The 10,725-nt window shown below is 34.8% G+C and overlaps 2 long non-coding RNA genes across 2 annotated transcripts; one reads left to right on the forward strand and one right to left on the reverse strand.

Moving 5' to 3' along the window:
- The first annotated feature begins 291 nt into the window (after positions 1-291).
- LOC127945107 (uncharacterized) lies at positions 292-2,797 on the forward strand. Its single transcript, XR_008150520.1, has 3 exons — positions 292-1,112; positions 1,537-1,627; positions 2,734-2,797. It is a non-coding gene; the product is annotated as an uncharacterized LOC127945107 (long non-coding RNA).
- Positions 2,798-7,857: 5,060 nt separating this feature from the next.
- On the reverse strand, positions 7,858-8,866 carry LOC127945104 (uncharacterized). Its single transcript, XR_008150517.1, has 3 exons — positions 8,764-8,866; positions 8,114-8,241; positions 7,858-8,016 (listed from the first exon to the last, which is right to left on the reverse strand). It is a non-coding gene; the product is annotated as an uncharacterized LOC127945104 (long non-coding RNA).
- Between the last annotated feature and the right edge of the window lie 1,859 nt (positions 8,867-10,725).

A 10,725-nucleotide genomic window follows, 5' to 3' on the forward strand; every position in this document is an offset into this window, starting at 1 on the left:
TAACTTACTGTACAAAACTGAGCAACATACTGTATTGCTGGTGACAAAAACACATTAAAACTTTTTTAGCTGTAAAATGCGCAATGGTTCTTTTTTTTTACTTTTTCATTGATTTTTATTTTTTTCATAGGCCTAGATTTAATTTTTTTCAATTACAGAATTCAATGTCAAGTCCTTGACACATAACTGTAACACATTTTCATATTAAGAAACAATTTAGTTTAAATAAAAAGAACAAGAAATATCTAAAAATAAATAAAATATTTATTAGCGATAGGCCTACAGATTTATTTATTTATTTATTTATTTATTTATTTATTTTTTTACTTTAGACTCTAAAGTTAAAAGTTTTTATTAAGGCTATTGTAAAGGCTTCTTAAAAATGATGTCGCTGATGAGCCTCTGATCGCTGTCAGATTCTGTGATATGAATGTCCGCTAATGGGTTTAGAATGAGCCCCGCTCGGCCCGTGTTCTGGCTTACTGTAATATTTCACCTGTAATAAGACCGAAATAATATAATTAAAATAAAGAAATGAATGAATACATGATAACATCTAAATAAATGTTGATAGATTTAGCGTTATAGTTTTAAAAATATTAATAAACAGCAAATCAACACAGAAAGACTTAAATAATAATAATACATAATTAATAAACAGCGCCGCCCCTCCCACTACGCGCATCACGCGCTGTGCGTCAACCCCAAAGCGTCAAAAACTGAAGCGTGGTCAAGCGCCTCTAGCGTCACTGACATGAGATGTTTATCGCTTTGAAATCACGTTCAAGAAGTCTCATTCAGCACACATCGCGATACTTTCCATCAGTTTGCAAGAGCCGCAGGTTGGGTGAGTTATACAGTCTATGGTGAGTAGTAGTAAATATGCTCTTTTAATGCCTGTCCTAAAACGTATTCTGTCTTCTTTATTAATCAAATGAGCGCCTTATGTTTACTCTCTGTATTACATCGGTCATCCGAGGCTGTCTTTGAGTTTCATTGAGTTTAACTAAATGAACACAGCTGCTAACTGGTTAAACTCTATCGGTCACGTGACGTGACGTGACGTGCCACAGACCTGGGATCCGTTTTATATTCATTTCAGGTTCAAAGATGTAAGTTGTATTTGTAGTAAAATCATGGTAACCATGACACCTACAAAAGTAGGTAAAACCCAGTAAACAAGACATTTACCATGTTTTTTTTTTAGTTTTCTTTTTTTACCACAGTAACTGTAGCTTTACTGTAGTATAGTAATAGCACATTAATCACCAAATTAACTACAGTTGTACCACTGTAATGGTAGTGTTTTAATGTGCTTTTATATGACTTATTTCACAGTAATCACATTTACTGTACCATGCTTGTAATACCTTTTTAATGTAAAAAAAAAAAAAAAAAAAAAAAAAAAAAACATTTTTCCCATCTTGCAGTTCAATTCATATTGGTTTATATCTTAAATATTTTGCCCACAGATCACTATTAACATTCTGTATATAATTCTGTTTTATTTTCTTTCCCCTTGTATTAATTTTTTAGCTGAAAAGACGTAAAGTAAGCAGTCACCCCAGTGGTGTTTGTGGAGAGGTATTCCTTCAGAAATGGAGAAGACAGAAAGCTGCAGAGGCAGGTTGGTCTGTGATAGTTTGTCCCTTTTATCAAACATTCCTGTTGTTATCATTTGCACAGCATTTTGTTGTTTCTTAAACTGTTGTACGGTCCAAATACCCACACTTGCCATCTTTGCACATTTCCTTTATTTGGCCCAAGTGAGCATGAAGATCACAATGTGTGTCGATCTTAACATGACAAAGTTCGTTTCAACTTTGTATTTTAAAAGAAACTTCTAAATGTCTTTTCAATAGTCCCTAATAATACATTTTAATGCGCTTTTCTAGAACCCAAAGCGCTAAAATTAGCGCCCTATTAACCCTATTAAAGATGACAATTTATTTTGTGGTGCTTCTAATTAAGTGATAAAAAGAAGTTACAAATGATGTACAAAATAAATATACTTTTCTGTGCACCAAGAAAACATGCAACACTTTGTTTTACTACTAAATTAGTCTCAATTTCTAATTATTATAATTAATATTTCACAAACATTGGAAAGTTGCCTGACCTCCTGTGAGATCTCTGCAAAAAGTCTCACATTAATTCCAAAACATGATGCATGATGGGATACACTAAGTGTTGTATAGCGCTCCGGAGCAGTATTGGAGAGGTTTAGTGTGTGTTAAGGACACCGTGCTTTGGCATTATTAAGACCGGGGACAGTCTCATAGTCACGTACACACACTCTCAAGTGAATAAGACCTCAAGTGTGGGTATCTGGAAAGGGGAAAAGTCTTTAAAATGATCCCTAAATACAGTCGCACGTCAAAGTCTTAATAATTCACTAATTCAATTTAACACTTGTATGATATTGTACAAGCCCCTGGACAATCTAATCTGACACTATCACAATATTGGAAAATCAGTTGCCCCACACAGTCAGAAAGTTTATATTGTTCATTGGCTTCTCATTAAATTACTTCAAATAAGCCCCATCAGTTCATGTTCCCACTAAACGTGATCTCCATGACTAGATATTGCTATTAATGACTTGCTTTTAATAATGGATGCATTTAACATTTAATTATACAGCATCTTTGCAGATTATGCTTTCATGGTCTAAAAAAAACACAGTAATGTTGCATTTAATTACATAATATTTCTATCCTTTCTGTCTTACAGGATTGTTTCCAGATAACACTGTAGTTCTCCGTCATGCACAAGGACTCACCTCTTTAACCCACCCCCACCCCCCCCCCCCCCCCCACACACACACACACACAGAGAAATGGTTCCTGGATCAGTGACTCAAGACTTTGCAGTGGTTTGATTTCTGCAGAAGATGTAACTTTGTTTTAATTAACCTTATAATGAATACATTGTGACCTTCCAGCAACCCATATACTGTACTGTATACAGAACCAGTGATGACAACAATAGTTAAAAAATAGCATTTATAATATTGATAAAGCATTGTGTTCTCTTTGTCAAGCTTCATACAGTAAACTTTACTTCTGGTGCTTTTATCATAAAAAAAGCTTCAGTTCTCATCAGGAGTTTTAGTAAAGGACATATTCATGCACAGCAATCCCCTAGTTCCAGTCATGAAGTGAATGATGTTATTGTTAAAGTTATATTTCTGCATTTTTATGTAGCAGGTGTTTGTTTTCCTGAACACTTTATCTTTCTTCCATTGTTCGGACAATCAGTGTTTACGTGATGCTCTGCTGATTGAGTTTTATAGATGATATTGCACACTTGACATGCATGTCTTCATGATGTTATTTTGTGAGTTTGAAACATTAAGTGTTGTATCACTTTTTGGTCAATATAATCTTTTAAGAAAATGTGTAGTTTTACGGTGTTCTCTGAAAGATATATACCATATTTATAATGTTTTGTTTTTTAATAAAAGAATTTGCACACTGAAAAATGTTAACGTTTACAACATAACTGCCTTTTTTTTCTTCATAGTTTTATTCTTTAAAAACGAGCTTGGTGACAGTGCAGTAATATGCGCACTTTGTCTTTAAATGAGTTTGACATATCTATAAATACTGGAAAACTCTTACAAAATTATGTATGTTCATTATGCTTTATTTCAGTTTTTATTCCTAGAGATTAATTGGTAAAGCAAGGCAAATCACAGAAACAAATTTAAATAATTTAATAACTTAGTATATTCACTCTTTACTTTTTATTAGTAAATGCTCTTGTCTTTGGTCAGGAAAGAATTTATCTTTTAAATTGAATGAAATGAATCTATTGGTTTGATAAGATACAACTGTGACTGTGCAGTTCACATCACGTGTTGTACACACACATGTACACATCGATATTGCCAAATTGTTGTCAAGCTGAATAACAATAATTTCTGTATTTGCATTATTGTTGGAAGAAGGTGTAGACGTTAATAAAACACTATCTAATAGGTGGCAAATTTAATTTATTGTTAACCAATCTATCCCTTTAGCCGAAAAATGGAAAACAGCGTTCATGAATGACAATAAATGGTTAAGGAAGTGTGATGACGCTGCTCAGCTTTGATGTCATTGGCTGTGAATGTCCCTTGTCATCGCAGGACTGTATGTGGTTGGATTATCTTTTAACCCATATCAAACAGCGGATCATGTTACAAAAGTATGTTTTGCTGCTATTATCACATTAGTAAATATATTAAGTCAACATTGGGTGTTTCTATGTTGAGAAAAATCACCTTTTTACCGAGATCCTAACACTAACCCTAAGAATAACTTCAATGAACTACAAAAAACAGCGCCTAGTATTCCCTTTCCATAGATAGAACGATGGAGGCTTATGGGTAATGTAGTTTAAAAAGTTTTATTAACGAAATGAAATAAATAATATATTGAATGGTAAACTAGACATATAAATATGTTCACTGTGTAAACCACTATGATATATTTGAGAGGCATGGTGAAATTTAGTATTTTAGAGTATGCAATATGTAAAATGCCTTTATGCCACCTTTCCGTTCATTTCTGAAAACTGTGCCCAACATTATTTTATCAGCATAGCATAAGTAGTAATCATGCTGATTTTCGCCTTGATATGTTAATTAGACTCTGATTTACAGCCTTTTGAAATGTACAGTTTTTGGCTCTTCCGGGGGGTGCTACTGGGCCCCTGGGGGTAGAAGGGCAGTAAAACCTACATATATGTATTCTCCTCATCATGGACAACAAACTGAGCTGAGTCACATTTATATCTGACAGTTTTCACAGTCCTCTGTTTTCTAATTCTTACATCATTGCTATTATACCTTTTGACAGGACATTGTGAGGCCATCTGATGAAACATGGAAAAATTATAAAGAAATGTTTTGATAATAAAAATAATAGATTATTTATTTGATTTTTGAAGTAAACATCAATAAATATAATGGATGAACCTGCAACATGCCATTATCTATTCCCCACTGTTAAGCAGTAATCAAGGACAATGTATACACATTGTGATACTTCACTATTACACAAGGACAAATTCATTCATATATATATATATATATATATATATTACTAATAATTAATTAGCAAAAATCAGTGTAAAAATGTCCTCTCACCCCTGTCTCTTGCTCCTCATGTGCTGGACATCGGTAATGTGTGTGCTCTTGGTTTTAATGCAGTACAAGATCCACGTTGATCATTCCTGCTACATTCTCAGTTATCCCTCAAGTGTTTGTAACTATAAAGCCCATGGCACCATCTTGTAATGCAAAATAATTAATCTCGTAACTCCCTTTCTTTCACAAAACAATTGGCATTTGTTACTAAATATAAACAATAATAACTTTCTGGTGTACTGATGTCCCAGATGTCATTAATCTGATCAAATATTTTTATGTCTTAAGTAAAAAATAATCCCAATAATGATTATGTAGTTTTTCCAAGTCTAAAATAAACACATATGAGCCTACCTAGTAAAATGATGTATTTACCAAGAATCTTCAGAACACAATATTCATCATATTCATTTTATTGAAGCATAGACTATAAAGATGATAAAGTAGCATCAAGACAAATAAGATTCAAGGAAAATAATTATTCATCATCAAAAATACAGATGAGTGATGAAATGTCCTTAAAAGTCACAGTCCCATTCAGTCAACTGTGATACAGATCATGTGATACATATAAGACATTGGATACTGTTTCAGAAAATAATGATTCCCATCATCACATCTAAACTGGTTTCATCGTGATCTTCTGTCGTGTCTGGAAACAGTTTGTGGTTGATATCCAACACTGATGTGGTGTAGCTTGTTCTCAGCCAGAAGATTAGATTAGATTAGATTCAACTTTATTGTCATTATGCAGAGTACAAGTACAGAGCTAATGAAATGCAGTTAGCATCTAACCAGAAGTGCAAGAATATAGTGTTTTATATACATAAAAGTGCAGAGTAAGTAAAGCTATGATATACAGAATTTACAGTGGAGTTGCTATATACAATATTGATCAGAGTATATACAGAATATAAATATGAATTTAATGTAGGGATTGTATGTACATTATGAACAGAGCAAAGAAGAATTATATATACATTATGAATAGCAGGAACTTGAGAACAGTGGTAATAAATACAGTTGAATGAGTGTGCAAAAGTATAGTTTAACTTTTTTATTATATGCAAAATAATAGTAGTGCAATTATATTTATTGTAGAAATAGTTTACTGTGCTTGTACAGTAACAGCTTTAGACAGTTTATAGTGTAATGGATGTAACCATGTGCAGTCTGTGCAAAATATGAGTAGTGCAATACATGTATGTAAAGTACTGTGACCAGTGCAGTAAAAGAGCAGGTACTAGTTCGAGAGCGTAGGCTCCTGTAACGTAGGGGTGGTGAAAAAAATCGATTATTGATTAATCGCGAGTATGTTATGGACGAGTATGAATCGATTATTAAATTTTCAAAAATCGATTTTTTTTTTTTTTTTTTTGCATTATTTTATTTTGTAAAAAAAAAAATTATACCGGGAGTTGAACGTCACAAACGCGCCCAGTTCCAGTTAGCAAGCAGCCAGAACAGGTGTGTAAAATGGAAAAACCAGGAGTGAGCAACCAACCGAACCACCCAGCTCCATCTGGGCTCAAAGCAAGCGTGTGGATTTATTTTGGTTTTCATGGCAGGAGCTCTAACCCTCTTGGCGCCATGGTCGAGTTTACTCGACAAGATGCGGCACTGAATAAAACGGCCGATTTTGTCAAATAGGGTGTCAAATTTCACGCGACCTCCCCTGCACCAGATAGCAGACATGTAATACTTAATCTCTGACTCAAAAAAACGTAATGCTCCTTAACAAAATATTCGAGAGCGCATTGAATCAGTGCGAAAAAAAAGCGGAGCTAGTGTGAGAGTGAGCCATTTTATCTGACCAATGTTGTCAACGTCAGCGAGTATTGGCATTAGATTATTATTATTATCATTATTATTTTTATTATTATCTAATGGCATCAATAAAGCTTCAATAAACCCTCAATGAAGTGTTGGGACTTCTATTCGCGGACACTGATTCTGAAGGGGAATATCTGTATCCAGAAGATGACGGAGATATTGAAAGTGAAAGTACACCAAGCACAAACGGTGAATCCTTTGCCCAATGTAAATGGTCCTTTGCCAAATGTCAGAGGTGTGAACAATGTTTGCAGGGGTCGGAGTGTTCATTGCGAAATTAGCAGGCGTGTTAGTGTTGCGGGGACCAAGCGGGAGATTTTTACCGCGCTACACATGTATATTTGTCTTCTGACCGCACCTCTCCGCAATCGCGGTGACAGTATTGTAGTGGAAACTTTGTCTAATGCCTCTGGGTATGTTAGACGAGGTCGAAATATTCATAGGACAGTTAGGAGGCAAGGTGGGGAGTCGCAATGACCCTGACAGTAGTCCGAGCCGTGCACACTCGGCGCGTGCGCGAGGCAGATCTGGCCGCGCTGCTCATAGCAGAAGCAGAGGCGATGTGACACGGGGCATAGATTTTGAACTAAAAAGGTCTTGTCTACTTGTGTTTGTGTGTCATAATATATATGTGCCCCATACATGGAATCAGAGTGCCTGCTGCATGTAGTAAACTGAAAATCCCAACCGCTACATGCATTCGGTTTGTTTCTACCATTTATTAGTAATGATTTACACAGTTTGTTTACTACTTACTGTTGTGAAATGGAAAATCAATAATCGTTAATCGAGAATCGTTAATAATCGAAAATCGACTGTAATCGAATCGGGACTTCAATAATCGTAATCGAATCGAATCGGGAAATCAGACGGATTAACCACCCCTACTGTAACGCCTGCCGGATGGAAGGAGGGTGAAAGGTCCATGGTTAGGGTGAGAGGCATCCTTGATGATGTTTCTTGCCCTACCCAGACAGCGCTTCTGATAAATGTTCTCTATGGAGGTTAACTGGGTGCAAGTGAGATCTCCCAGTCCTAAGATCCCAGACCTGGTCAAAGTGAAACAAACAATCCAGATGAAGTTGTTTAATGGACATAGAGCTCATCTTATGAGTAACTATGTTCCTTGTAGTACTGTACACTTACCATTCTTCAAGCTGTTTTAAGATCTTTTGAGAAGCTTTTTCTCTGAAGACAATTTACCACATCCTCTTCTTTCACTCCTTTCAAGAGCATCACTTGGTCAAAACCCCTCATTTGGTTGATGAGATCATCTGTACAAAGTAAAATTGTTAAAATACTGCAATAAACAAAGGACTTGCCCATGAGACTCCATTAGCATGTGTACTTCTCAGAGACTCTAGAATTCATCTTTTGTTGCAGTAAATGTGTTTTCTTCCTCTAGAATCTTTCTCCAGAGCTAATGACTTCTCTCACAAATGTGTTTTAGTCTGTGCAGTGTAAGGCCTGGCTTCAAACCAATCAACTATCAATTCACAATTTATAACAAAACATTCACAAAACAGTGAGATAATGTCAATTGGTGTTTATATCAATTAAACCACTTTTATGACACTTGTATGCTTTTAAGAATAACAGGTGGTGTTTTTTTTTAAACTTTAGATTAAAAATGTTCCAGTCAAACTTTGCTAACATGCTATAATTATTATAGCTGTATCAAATAAAATAAAATAAATATAAAAACATTGGAAAGAATAATTACGGCTGACATGACCAGTCCTGTGAGAGATCATCATAAAGTCCTGTAACACAGCATTGCTTCAACACACACATACCAGAGGACTTCTGTTTGCTTGAGCACAAGATGACCATCTTCATTTCTCATCCTGAGCAAATCATTTCCTTGGTCTTCCTTCTCTTCTGTGAAACAAGATAATCTTACTCTGTGTGCAATGAGCAATATTTCTCATTAAACATATAATTAAGTCAATTTAAAGTAAGATTCAGACCAGAGCATTTGATGAGTAAACAATTGTACCTGTGAAGAGCTGATCGTGGCAAGAGTCGCTGAGACTCAGTAATAGCTCTTTTAGTTTTTAACTAGGTTTGTGAGGGTTGGCTCCCCAAAAACTTCTGAAAAAGAAGAACAGCATTATCTGCAAACAATCCTGTAAGACAGAAAGAAAGGAAATATTATTTCATTACATGCAACTTATACATTACTATATACTTTAACTTATACATTACTTACATACATTATTTTTTAGACCATGAAAGCATTAGTGAATTATTAAGACTTTGATGTGGGACTGTATTTAGGGATCATTTTAAAGACTTTTCCCCTTTCCAGATACCCACACTTGAGGTCTTATTCACTTGAGAGTGTGTGTACGTGACTATGAGACTGTCCCCGGTCTTAATAATGCCAAAGCACAGTGTCCTTAACACACACTAAACCTCTCCAATACTGCTCCGGAGCGCTATACAACGCTTAGTGTATCCCATCATGCATCATGTTTTGGAATTAATGTGAGACTTTTTGCAGAGATCTCACAGGAGGTCAGGCAACTTTCCAATGTTTGTGAAATATTAATTATAATAATTAGAAATTGAGACTAATTTAGTAGTAAAACAAAGTGTTGCATGTTTTCTTGGTGCACAGAAAAGTATATTTATTTTGTACATCATTTGTAACTTCTTTTTATCACTTAATTAGAAGCACCACAAAATAAATTGTCATCTTTAATAGGGTTAATAGGGCGCTAATTTTAGCGCTTTGGGTTCTAGAAAAGCGCATTAAAATGTATTATTAGGGACTATTGAAAAGACATTTAGAAGTTTCTTTTAAAATACAAAGTTGAAACGAACTTTGTCATGTTAAGATCGACACACATTGTGATCTTCATGCTCACTTGGGCCAAATAAAGGAAATGTGCAAAGATGGCAAGTGTGGGTATTTGGACCGTACAACAGTTTAAGAAACAACAAAATGCTGTGCAAATGATAACAACAGGAATGTTTGATAAAAGGGACAAACTATCACAGACCAACCTGCCTCTGCAGCTTTCTGTCTTCTCCATTTCTGAAGGAATACCTCTCCACAAACACCACTGGGGTGACTGCTTACTTTACGTCTTTTCAGCTAAAAAATTAATACAAGGGGAAAGAAAATAAAACAGAATTATATACAGAATGTTAATAGTGATCTGTGGGCAAAATATTTAAGATATAAACAAATATGAATTGAACTGCAAGATGGGAAAAATGTTTTTATTTTTTTTTTTATTTTTTTTTTACATTAAAAAGGTATTACAAGCATGGTACAGTAAATGTGATTACTGTGAAATAAGTCATATAAAAGCACATTAAAACACTACCATTACAGTGGTACAACTGTAGTTAATTTGGTGATTAATGTGCTATTACTATACTACAGTAAAGCTACAGTTACTGTGGTAAAAAAAAAAAACTAAAAAAAAAACATGGTAAATGTCTTGTTTACTGGGTTTTACCTACTTTTGTAGGTGTCATGGTTACCATGATTTTACTACAAATACAACTTACATCTTTGAACCTGAAATGAATATAAAACGGATCCCAGGTCTGTGGCACGTCACGTCACGTCACGTGACCGATAGAGTTTAACCAGTTAGCAGCTGTGTTCATTTAGTTAAACTCAATGAAACTCAAAGACAGCCTCGGATGACCGATGTAATACAGAGAGTAAACATAAGGCGCTCATTTGATTAATAAAGAAGACAGAATACGTTTTAGGACAGGCATTAAAAGAGCATATT

Source organism: Carassius gibelio, chromosome A23, assembly GCF_023724105.1.
Source record: "Carassius gibelio isolate Cgi1373 ecotype wild population from Czech Republic chromosome A23, carGib1.2-hapl.c, whole genome shotgun sequence".
Taxonomy (NCBI): domain Eukaryota; kingdom Metazoa; phylum Chordata; class Actinopteri; order Cypriniformes; family Cyprinidae; genus Carassius; species Carassius gibelio.